This window comes from Papio anubis, chromosome 7, assembly GCF_008728515.1.
Source record: "Papio anubis isolate 15944 chromosome 7, Panubis1.0, whole genome shotgun sequence".
Lineage (NCBI taxonomy): Eukaryota > Metazoa > Chordata > Mammalia > Primates > Cercopithecidae > Papio > Papio anubis.
Window position 1 is genome coordinate 146951059 of NC_044982.1, and position 12247 is coordinate 146963305.

At 48.0% G+C, this 12247-nt stretch overlaps 2 long non-coding RNA genes across 2 annotated transcripts; one reads left to right on the forward strand and one right to left on the reverse strand.

Annotated features, from left to right (window-relative positions):
* Window positions 1–46: 46 nt before the first annotated feature.
* LOC116275871 lies at window positions 47–5433 on the forward strand. Its single transcript, XR_004185196.1, has 2 exons — window positions 47–789; window positions 4259–5433. It is a non-coding gene; the product is annotated as an uncharacterized LOC116275871 (long non-coding RNA).
* On the reverse strand, window positions 3846–8215 carry LOC110743673. Its single transcript, XR_002523027.2, has 2 exons — window positions 4929–8215; window positions 3846–4310 (listed from the first exon to the last, which is right to left on the reverse strand). It is a non-coding gene; the product is annotated as an uncharacterized LOC110743673 (long non-coding RNA).
* Window positions 8216–12247: the final 4032 nt, after the last annotated feature.

Genomic DNA, 12247 nt, shown 5'->3' on the forward strand with positions numbered 1-12247 from the left:
GGGTGGGGAGGGCTGGGGAGGCTTAGGCCTGAGGAGGGGGCTGAGAGCAGGAGTGGGGCAGGAAGGATGGTGGTTTCCAGAGCCCAAGGGCAGCCCACACTGTGAGGGTTTTTTGTGTTGTGTGTGTGTGTGTGTGTGTGTGTGTGTGTGTGTGTGTTTTGCTACATCAAAGATTCCCTGTATAGGCAGATGCACCTCCAGAGGCCCACCCGGTACCTCAGGGGTGAGAGAGGGCACAGGAGAAACAAGACCTTAACTCCCCAGACAGCTGCCTTCAAAGCCCCTTAAATAATTTTTACATGACCTCCCCTCTTGTATGTAAGTTGGCATTTGAAATTTTCCATCACAAATTTGTATAGTTCCAAAGGATATCCTTTTAAGCACTTTATGAATATTTTTTCACTTTCTATATGCCTTTATTATATTTTATAGTCAAGAAAATTCAAAGAAAAATAAATATTGACATTTTCAAACAAAAATTGTATCTTTCTTGTAAATGTCCAGTGGAATCTGAATGTCAGAGCAATTCTGTGTCCAACATTATCCATTTAAAAAAATAGGAGAACAAACTCTAATGAAACAGCTTAGAAGTTTACATTATTCTGTTCTCTCCAAGAACTTGTATTTCCATTCTACTCCTGTTACAGATTTTATGCTAATGTAAGGTTTTTTATTTTTATTTTTGACAGGGTTTTGCTGTGTCGCTCATGCTGGAGTGCAGTGGTGTCATCCTGATTCACTGCAGTGGTGTCATCCTGATTCACTGCAGCCTCGACCTCCTGGGCTCAGGTGATTCCCCCACCTTGGCCTTCTGAGCAGCTGGAAATATAGGCCTGTACCACTATGCTGGGCTAATTTATTGTTTGTAGAAACACAGTTTCACCATATTGCCCAGGCTGGTTTGGTCTCCAATTCCTAGGCTCAAATGATCCGCCCACCTCGGCCTCCTGAAGTGTTGAGATTACAGGTGTGAGCCACAGCACCCAGCCTGTATTTATTTTTTATGCTTGAAAATCTTTTATTGGCTAGGCCAGGTGGCTCACGCCTGTAATCCCAGCACTTTGGGAGGCCGAGGTGGGCAGATCACAGGGTCAAGAGATCAAGACCATCCTGGCCAACATGGTGAAACCCGGTCTCCACTAAAAATTCAAAAATTAGCTAGGCGTAGTGGCACACGCTTGTAGTCCCAGCTACTCAGGAAGCTGAGGCAGGAGAATCGCTTGAACCCAGGAGGCAGAGATTGCAGTGAGCCGAAACTGCGCCACTGCACTCCAGCCCGGGTGACAGAGCGAGACTCTGTCTCAAAAAAAAAAAAATTCCTCTGTTCCCAAAGCTGAGCATTAATTTTTGTTATGAATTTGGTGTTAGAATAGTTTATACCCAATTGATCAGAGCAATGTAAATAATTATGAAATTTGATAACAACTATTAAACATAAAAGGTAAATTTTTATTGGAAATGCATCTCTTTTTTTTTTTTTGAGATGGAGTTGTTACCTAGGCTGGAGTGCAATACACCATCTCTGCTCTCCGCAACCTCCGCCTCCCAGGTTCAAGTGATTCTCCTGCCTCAGCCTCCCCAGTAGCTGGGATTATAGGTGTGTGCCACTATGTCCGGCTAATTTTGTATTTTTAGTAGAGACGGGGCTTCTCCATGTTGGTCAGGCTGGTCTCGAACTCTTAACCTTAGTTGATCTGCTTGCCTTGGCCTCCCAAAGTGCTGGGATTATAGGCGTGAGCCACCGCGCCCAGCTGGAAATGCATCTCTTAATAAAATTGTTGGGGGCTGAGACAGGTTTCCTTCTCAATTAGTGTATGTATATGTGGATGACTTATTGCTAGACCCACACAAGGTTCAACATGAATTTTATTCCCATGTTTAGTTTTTTGGAGAAACACCGTCCACGTAAATAAATAAATGGAAGCCAATGAGTTATGAGAATGTCATTCAAGTCTTTGAACTTCTTCCAAGTTATATGCCTAATAACATTATTATCAAAAATTTTTTTTTTTTTTTTTTGAGACGAAGTCTCGCTATGCCGCCCAGGCTGGAGTGCCGTGGCCGGATCTCAGCTCATTGCAAGCTCCGCCTCCCGGGTTTACGCCATTCTCCTGCCTCAGCCTCCTGAGTAGCTGGGACTACAGGCGCCCGCCACCTCGTCCGGCTAGTTTTTTGTATTTTTTTTTAGTAGAGACGGGGTTTCACCGTGTTAGCCAGGATGGTCTTGATCTCCTGACCTCATGATCCGCCCGTCTCGGCCTCCCAAAGTGCTGGGATTACAGGCTTGAGCCACCGCGCCCGGCCTATCAAAATGTTTTTTATGATCCGCTGACAATTTGATTAGTGCCTCTTTCAATTTTGCTGAAAGCAGAGCTGGAAGCCACTTGACTTGCAGAAAGACTTTGCTCCTCTGTCACTTGACCCCCAGGAGTCACTTTGTTTGATGACTTGGAGATTTCTACCCCTAGGGCAGTGCCCCAGAGTGGGGGGTCCCACGGGTGAGAGGGGCAGCTTTCTCTTGTAAGTCTGTCTTCCCCAGCAAATGGGGAAGGGGATGCCTTGTCTTAGATGCCTTTTTAGGAAGATTGCTTTTAGGAAAAAGAGCATAGAAAAACTGAGGATCAGAAAATGGATTCTCCTCAAACTATCTTGATTCACAAACTCCTTTGGGCACCCCTGGTGGTATGTCACAATCTTATGAGTAAGAGACTGGAAGTGTACCTGGGGGCCAGAACATAAGTTTTGACTCCTGTGCTAGGAGTGAGCTAAAAAATGGATATGATTCAAATACGTAGATGCCGGTGGCCAATATTCCAGTTCTTCACAGTCCTCAGAATGCCCTGGCAGTGCTAACCTCCCTTTAGTCCAGGCCTCCTCAAGCTCAGACCTGCAACTTCTTCATTCTTACTGGGTATTGAGGGTTCCCTGAACTGAAGGAAGAAAGTGACTGGAGGCTGGGAGAGACCCGGTTCGGCAGAGTTAGAAACATCAGTCTATCTCAGGGTTCTAGGCAAGTGATCTCCACATAATCAGCAACAGATGGACAGGCAGCACCTCCAAATATTTGTGTCCTTGTCAATCATATTTATGTGTGACTGTCAATCCATATGTCATGTGTATTGAGATTTACTTTAGATTTTTTTTCTTTTTTCTTTTTTTGAGACGGAGTCTTGCTCCGTTGCCCAGGCTGGGTGCAGTGGCGCCATCTCGGCTCCCTGCAACTTCTGCCTCCCGGGTTCAAGTGATGCTCATGCCTCAGCCTCCCAAGTAGCTGGGACTACAGGCATGCACCACCATGCCTGAATAACTTTTGGTAGAGACAGGGTTTCACCACATTGGCCAGTCTGGTCTCGAACTCCTGACCTCAAGTGATCCATGCACCTCAGCCTCCCAAAGTGCTGGGATTACAGGTGTGAGCCACCATGCCCAGCCTGTATTCCCTACTCTTAATAGATTGTCTTGTAAACCTTTTTTGTAGCCCATTTCTGTAGACTCAAGAGCTTTCATTCAAGGTCGTTTTTAAAGCCCCAGTGGATGTGTGAAAGGGCGGTAATGGATGTCACTGACCCCTGTTCTGGCCTTGGCAAAAGCATGTGATCTTCCAGTGTTTACTAAGATTATGTGCCAGACACTGTGCTGGGCCCTAAGAATGTAAAAAGACACAATCTTTTGTTGTATCACAATGTGAGTGTAGTTAATACTACTGACCTGGACTCTTAACAGTGGTGAAGGTGGTAGATCTTACGTGTTTTTGTCCAGAATGTTTTTTTTTTTTTTTTTTTGAAGACACCATCTCTGCCCTTAAGGAGGTTGTAGCATAGTGGAGGAAACAGAGAATCCACTAATTCATTTACCTGGGAACTTTTAATTAATAGAGTGCCAATCATATTCTAGACTGGTGCAGGTGCTGAGGATAAGCCTATAAGCAAACCAGGCACAATCAGCCTCTTATGGAGCTTACTGTCCGTGGCCAGGTAGGAAATGTGCACCTGTCCTGCCCAGTACAGAAACTAAAATTAAATTAATTATGATTAAATACAATTTAACATAGTCTCTGCAGCCACAGTTTAAGTGCTCAGAAGCCACAGGCAGCTAGTGCCACTATAGAGGACAGCACAGCTAGAGAAGTTTTCCAACACTGCAGACAGCTCTTAGCATGGTCAGTGTGCAGATGGATAAGCCAGATCGTCAAGTGGGGGGCCTTGCCAGTCTCTCCAGTGCCTTTGTGCCAGTTTCAAAAGGTTTTCTCTCTGGGCAGGTGCAACTCCTTGCCAAGGATGAAGCTTGTGGAGCAGGATACGGTTCCGGGCCTAAGAGAAGTCAAGGTGTAGAGAACAGGAGACGCAGATCACCACGTGGTCACCAGGTCCCTGGAGTAAAGGACTCCAGACTCTGAAGCTGTCTGATCTCATCTCCCACGACACACTCCCACAGTGCACCACGTGTGCTGCTCATGCTGTTCTCCCAGTCTTGTTCCTTTTCCCATCTCTGCGCCTCCCAAATTCCCCTCAAGGCCCAGGTGAAATTCCACCTTTTTCCTCCTCAAAGCCTTCCCTGAACCGTTTGTGAGGCAGACTGACATTTACTGAGCATAGTATTTGTACTACAGTATTTGTGTTATTGGTGGGAGTCTGGTGAGGCTGCAAGATGAAAAGGCCCTTAGATTTTCAATGTGGGTGGTTCTAACTCCCTGTCCTAAATTTGGGCCTTCACAGCCAAGTACACGCATTGCCAGTGCACATCCCCCAGGTGAAGAAAGGCTCTAGAACTCTGCACACTTCCCCTTCACACCCCACGACTTCTGGCAAGCAGTGCCTTACATATCTTTGTCCCCACTTTTTTCCTCACTAAAAGATACCCAAAAAGGATTCTTTGAAGGATTCTTGCCTCAATGATCCAACATGAGAAGTAGTGAGACCAACTCTTACCAGCTGACAATGACTTAATCATCTTCAGAGATTCTCAAAAGAAGCCGGAACGTAAAGAGCCACTCAGCTGGTATTGTTCTCAAAGAAGACTTAAATGTAGACAGTTCTCACTCTTCATCTGCGTCAGAAAATCCACTTCCTCTGGGTGAGTTTCAGAAGGGGTAAATGTTGTTGCTCAAATTCCAGAGTGATGAAGACGTATCAACAAAATGCTTCCTGTGGATCTCTGGCCAGCTGCCTCTTCAGCCCTGCAGACCCCTTCGCTGAGCCTGCGCCCTGCCTGGAGTTAGGCTGCCGTTTCCTATCCTGTTTTCACAGATGGGGCCTTGGCCAGTCAGCCTGAGGAACTGTCCCTGTGCTGATGCTGGGGGTGCAACCCAGTGAGAAGAGGACTGGCTTTGAAGTCGGGCTGGGTTCAAATCCTGATTCTGCTACAGTCAGCCAAGTGACCCTGGGCAAATAACTGAAGACTTCTGAGCCATTGCTGTGTTTGTAAAATGGATGGTAATACCTGCATCACAAGATTGCTGAGGGACCTCAAAGATAATACATTTCCAATGTATGATTTAGGGCTAAGATCCTGGCCCTGCCACTTATAAGCTATGGAGTGTTAGGCAAGTTACTTAGATGTTCTATGTGTCACCTCCTCCCTAAAGCGTGAAAATAGTAGAGGCTAATTTCTAGGGCCATTGTGAGGATTACTGAATGCCTGACTCATGATGAATGCTCAGTGAATATTGGCCTCCAGCAACTGGGGTAAGCAAGGTAGTTATTATAGTCCCTGCCCAGAGGGCCAGGGAGAGTCACACATTTGCTATGGGTGAAGCCTGGATGAGAACCCGGCTCCCTGCATCCTAGTCCCAGGCTGTAAATCAAGCCTCTGGCCACAGCCTCCTTCTGGCTGGCTCCCTGGGCTCACTTCCAGGCCCATGGAGCTGCTGAATAGCGGACAGCCCATCCCAGGAGCCAGGCTGCTGGCTTCGCTCCCTTCCAGAGGGCCTGGGAAGCCTCTTCATGTCAGTCTGTGGCTTTGTCACTTGCCCCTGATGGAGTCTGCCCTCTCTGTGGGCAGTTTCCTCTCCCTACTCATGGCTGATGTTCACTTCCATGCCCAAACGAGTGTCAGCCTGCCCACTTGGCTGCTTAGGATCAGAGTGGTATGGGAGAGTGCAAGCAGCATTTTGGAGCCATTGAGGAGGAAGAGGGCAGGCCTTGGCTATGCCTCTCAGCGATGCTGACAGAAGGAGGGTGGTTAATACAAAGCCAGGGCTTAGCTACAAGTTGGGAGGGCTGAGGACACAGGAGCTAGAAGAAGTCAAGGAAAGGAGGAGACAGAGGCTCGGATTTGCAGAGCTAAAAGAGACCTCCTCTCCTCTCCATTTTGTAGATAAGGAAAATCATGCTCATTTTGCCCAATGTTACATCATGGTTTGTAGGAAAGATTGGGATGACAATCTAGTCTCTGGAGTGTGTGCTTGACTTTCCTTCCAGTACCCAAAGCTGCCCTCTCCTCCCACCCCGAACACTCAGTGTCTGGCAAGTCCCCTCCAACGCCAACATCACTGCCTCACTGTGGTCCACCGCCCATGGGCCCTGGCTGGAGGAGGAGCCAGCATGAGCAGGAGTACCCACCTGCCCGAGAGAGACCTTCAGGAGAGCCCATCATGCCCTGTGGCCTTGTGTCCCTAGACACCTCCAGAAGCCTGACACTCTTGGTCATCCTTCATCCCCAAGACTTTCACCCCCATATAGCTCTGTTCCCCTAATTTGACCCAATCCCCCAGATTCTTTCACTCTGCTCTAGGGAACTTATGGTTTGTCATCAGCAAAATCTCCCCATACACTTGACTTTCCCTTTGAACATTCCTTTCACCGTCCTGTTCTACTGGAAACCTGCCTGACCCCCAGACACAGCTTCCTTGCAGCCACCTCCTGTCTTGGATCTTTTTTCTTCTTCCACATCCCTCACACCAGTATGCCTGGAGGCGGCGAGTTGTTCTCCTTGCTTTCATGGCCACCTGTAGGTTTCTTCCCCTTGCTCCTCACCCTAAGTCTGCATCTCCTTTGCAGCTATGCCATCAGACCAGACCAGCCGCCATCCCTTCTAGTATTTACCATACTCTAGGCCACTCCTGCTCATTCACAGATTTTAGTACCTGGTCCATGGTGTTCCTCTCCACCACCACTCCTCCATGCTTTTCCTAGACCTTAACATTCATTCTTTTGTCCAGCACATGTTTCTGAGCACGTAATATGTGCCAGGTACTGTTCTTAGAATAGAGTTTATAGGTGTAGACCAGAGAGAAAATGTCCCTGCCCTCAGATGCTTACATTCTGATGGCAGCAAGGATAATTAACCAATGAACCAGTCCTATGTAAAATAATGTTAGGCAGAGGGGCCATGAAAGGAAAAGGCAGATGAAGGGGTAGTGGCAGGATGGGGGAGCTGTTTAAGAGATGGTGGACAAGGAAGATCGTCCATGTAGATGTCCACCCAGCACCTCCCACTCTTGGTCTTTGGCCTCCTCACTCTCCACCTCTCGTTCTGCTGCCTCTGCCTTCCACTCCCATGGCAAGGGTTTTGCCTCAGCACTTCTGAACCCCCTGCTCCCTGACCACCCTTCCTGGGTTCTCAGCTCATCTACTCTATTACCTCCATTCAATGATGTGTCCCCTGTGGAAACTCTCCGCCTTTGAACTTGTCCTCTTTCACTGCCTTCAATCCCTTTCTCCAGCTCGATTCTGTAGGTCCTGACAAGAATCACCCATTTGCGGAAGCCCCCTCCTCTCTTGCTCCTTTGCCTTCAATTGGAATCTCCTGACACAGCCTCCACCCTGCTTAAACCCAACACCCCGCACCTGCACTGAGTAGCCAAGCATTGCTGAGGAAACTCACAGTCATCCTGAGTAGCCGCACTGGACGCTTCTGACCACAAACTTCAAGTGAGCACTCAGCTTGCCCAGTCATCCTACTATATTTCTCTATTAAATTCACTGCGCCACTCTCCAGATGAGTGTTTCACATCTTCTCTAACCCTCAACACCTTCCCTTAGCTTCTCGCTGTTAAAGATCTTGCTTCTTATTTTGCTGAGAAACTAAATGCCATCAGCTGGAATGTACCTGCCTCTCACTGTCAGATCTCCCAAGGTGCCTGCATCTGCGCCTGCTGGTGCCTTTCTTTCTCACAATGGATGCATGCATGGATAGATAGATGGATGGATGGGTGGATGGATGGATGGGTGGATAGATGGATGGATGGATGGACAGATGGATGGATGGATGGATGGATGGGTGGATGGGTGGACAGATGGATGGACAAACAGACGGATGGATGGACAGACAGATGGACAGATGGATATATGGACGGATGGATGGAGGGATGGCCTCCTCTTGCATCCCTGGCCAATCCCTTCATTTTGTGCACCACATTCCTTCACTTACTCAAGACTTTGCCTGAAATCATCTTTCTCCCTCATGCACTATCCAGCTCCTTCTCTCTACCAGACCATTCCCTTCAGCACATAAACGCACTATGATCACTCTCATTTTCAAAACAAACTCTTCCTTGACCCTAAACCCTCTTCAGCTTCTGCTCCACTTCCTCCTCCCTTTTACGCACTCCTCCTTGAACTGGTTGTCCCTGCTGGCTACCTCTCCGAATCCTCACCTCCACTCCCTCCTAGCCTGCACCAGCCAAGCTTTTGTTTCTGTCACTCCACTGAAACTGCCCTTGTCCAAGTCACCAGTGACCTCCTATTGGCGCATCCAAAAGGTCTGTCTCCTGGTCTCACCTCCTCAATTTCTCAGCAGCGTTTGCACAGTAGGGCACTCGCTCCTCCTTGCAACGCTATCTTTTCTTGGAGTCCAGGACTCCACACTGGTCTGGCTTCCTCCTACCCCGATGGCAGCTCTTTCTCTGGCTCCTTCGCTGGCACCTCCTCTTCTTGATCTCTAAATGTGAGCGTGGTGTGGGGACTTTTTTCTTGTTTACAGTCTCTGCTGGTTAGATGGTTAGATTCCATCTAAGCCTGTGCCTTTAAATGTCCTCTAGAGGTTGGGATCTTTGAGAGGCAACATGGAAGCGAGTGGAGAAGCTTGCTGGGGTGTGAACCCCTGCTCTGCCCCTGGTGTGATGTTGTTGCTGTTAAATTCTTCATGTAGGATTGGGTCTTACATGGGGCCTGAGACAAAGGCTTAAGCATGAGTAGTTTATTTGGGAACATGATCCCAGGGAGCAGGGTGAGGCGGAGGAGGAAAGAAACAGAGAAAGCGGGGAGTCAATGTGGGAGTGTGTTAACATCTCTCTACGTGAACACCACTCAGTCTTTCAGTGAAGCTTTGTGAAATGTACTTCAGAACCCACTGGAAGAAGGAGCACAGTTATCCATTGGCTCCTCTCGAGTCATCCCATGGCATGTTAGCTCCCCTTCACTTCTGGCCGGCTTATGTGTCAATGCCAAGCAGGTTCCATGGGTATCCTCCCATCATGGTGTCAGGCGAGAGGCATGTGGAAAGGCCCTGTCAGGCCGCATTTACACGGCGCTGGTCAAGACCTGTGCAAAACTGGTCACTGGGGCAATGACTGGAACAAGAGGTCAGGCTGCGGGCATTTGAAGTGGCACATAGGATTCGCCCCGTATGGACAGGAATAGCTACAGCTCTCGCCTCAGAGGTTACTGAGAAGACTAAATGATTTAATGTATGTGTTTGGAGGAGTGTCCGGCTCTTGGCAGTGACCATCTACATGGTGGTGACCCTGCCCTGACATCCCCTCTGCCTAGTGGACACCTCGGAGGCCTGTCATGTCCAAAACAGCTCGTATGCCCCATCCCTCCCATTGTCCAACTATTCCTCCAGTCTTTTTACTACAGTTAAATGGCCAGGATTCATCTCTCTCTCTCCCACCCCTCACATCCAATTAATTATCAAACTCTAGCTTCAGAAAATACCCCAGTCTGGCCTTCTCATTAATCCTCATTGCAAAGCGACTGACCCAGGCCAAGTCACTATTGCTCCTTGCCTGGTCCACTGCACTAGCTTCCCGACCATCTCCTGCCCCCACTCTCCCCTCCCTACAGTTTGTTCTCCCACAATAGCCTGAGGGAGGATGTTACTGCTGATTAAATCACCCTCTAACAGCTTCCTATTATCCTTTTTATATTTTTAATTTTTAAAATCCTTTTTAAAAAAATAACAAGGCTGGGCATAGTGGCTCATGCCTATAATCCTAGCACTTTGAGAAGCCAATGCAGGAGGATCACTCAAGCCTAGGAGTTTGGGGTTAGCCTGGGCAACATAGCAAGACCCCTGCTTCTACAAAAACAAACAAACAAACAAACAAACAAACAAAAAAAAAAACCTTAAAAATTAGCTGGGTACAGTAGTGCTTGCACCTATAGTTCCAGTTACTTAGGAGGTTGAGGTAGGAGGATCACTTGAGCCTGGGAGGTCAAGGCTGCAGTGAGCTGTGACTGTGTCATGTCACTGCACTCCAGCCTAGGTGACAGAGCAAGATCCTGTCTCAAAAATAAATGAATCAATAAATAAAGCAGCTTTATTGAGATGTAATTCCCATATCATATAATTCACCCACTGAAAGCATACAATTCAATGGGTTTTTTTTTTTTTTTTTTTTTTAGTCTATTTGCAGGGTTGTGCAAGCATCACCACAATCAATTTTAGAACATTTTAATCATCCTTCAAACGAAACCCAGCACCCATTATTAGTCACTCCCCATTTCCTCCCAATCTCCCCAGCCCCAGCCAACCAAGAATCTGCTTTCCGTCTCTCTGGGTTTGTTTATTTTGGATATTTTGTAGAAATGGAAAAATGCAATATGTGGTTTTTCTGACCAGTTTCTTTTTCTCATTATTCTTAAGATAAACCTCAAACTCCCTGCCATGGCCTTCCAGGCTCTCCATGGTCCAGCATCCCCCGGGCTCCCAGCTTTGCTGTCCCTGTCCCAATTCCTCCAATGTCACTCACTGTCTTGAGCAGGCCCCTCTCCTCTCCTTCCCCTCAGGACCTTGACCCTTGCTTGTCCCTTTGCTGGAACTTTTCTTCCCAGATCTATGAATTGGATTCTGCTCAAACGTTACCTCCTCAGAGAAGACTTTCCTCTTCTCCACCCTCCTCCACCTCTCCCTGTGTCTCTTCCCCTGACTACTGGAAATGCTTATGTATTTGCTGGACATTGTGGTCTGCACTTTTATATGCCACCTGCTATGTTCTGAATGCTTGTGCCCCCCACAGTTCACATGTTGAAATCTTCACCCATGAGGTGATGCCGTTTGGGAGGTGCTTAGGTCACGGGGGTGGGGCCTGCACAAGGGCATTAGTGCCCTTACAAAAGAAGCACTGATAAAAATGAAGACACTCAGTCCCCAGTGACACCCTTCCACCAGGTGAGGACAGTGAGAGGTGCGGTCTATGAGCCAGGAAACAGGCTCTCACCAGACACCGAATCTGATGGCACCTCAATCTTGGACTTCCCACCCTCCAAAACAGTGAGAAATAAATCTCTGTTGTTTCTAAGCCACACAGTCTATGGTATTCTGCTATGGCAGCCTGAAGGGACCAAGACACAGCCTCGCAGCCCCAGGTACCAACTACACTGTCTTCCCTCAGGCTCTCCTCATAGACTGTCTTCCTAGAATCCTGTGCTCCCCCAGGAGAAAAAAACCCATTTATCAGCTGTAAGGCTTACTGCTCAAACACAAATAAAACATCATGGCCCGAAGGCACTCAGTCCCCAGCCATCTGTGCAGCCTCATAAGCAAAGCTGCAGTCAGTGGCTGCAGCTCTGTGTGCTCCAGGCTTCCGTCTGGGCTTCACCTTCTTCCTACCTTTCTTCTTTAGAGGCCTCATATTGCCTCCTTCCTTTCTATTTAAAAATATTAGCTTATCCCAATACTTTGGGAGGTGGAGGCCGGAGGATTGCTTTAGGCCAGGAGTCAGAGACCCCCCTACCCCGGGGCAACATAGCGAGACACTGTCTTTACAAAAAGTGAAAAATTAGTAGGGTGTGGTAGCACGGGGTGTGGTAGCACGTATCTGTAGTCTCAGCTAATCAGGAGGCTGAGGCAGCAGGATTGCTTGAGCCCAGGAGTTTGAGGCTGCAGTAAGCTATGATCACGCCATTGCACTCCAGCGTGGGTGACAGCGTGAGACCTTGGCTCTAATAAATAAGTAAATAAATACATAAATAAATAGCAGCGGTGGCCGGGCGCGGTGGCTCAAGCCTGTAATCCCAGCACTTTGGGAGGCCGAGACGGGCAGATCACGAGGTCAGGAGATCGAGACCATCCTGGCTAACAC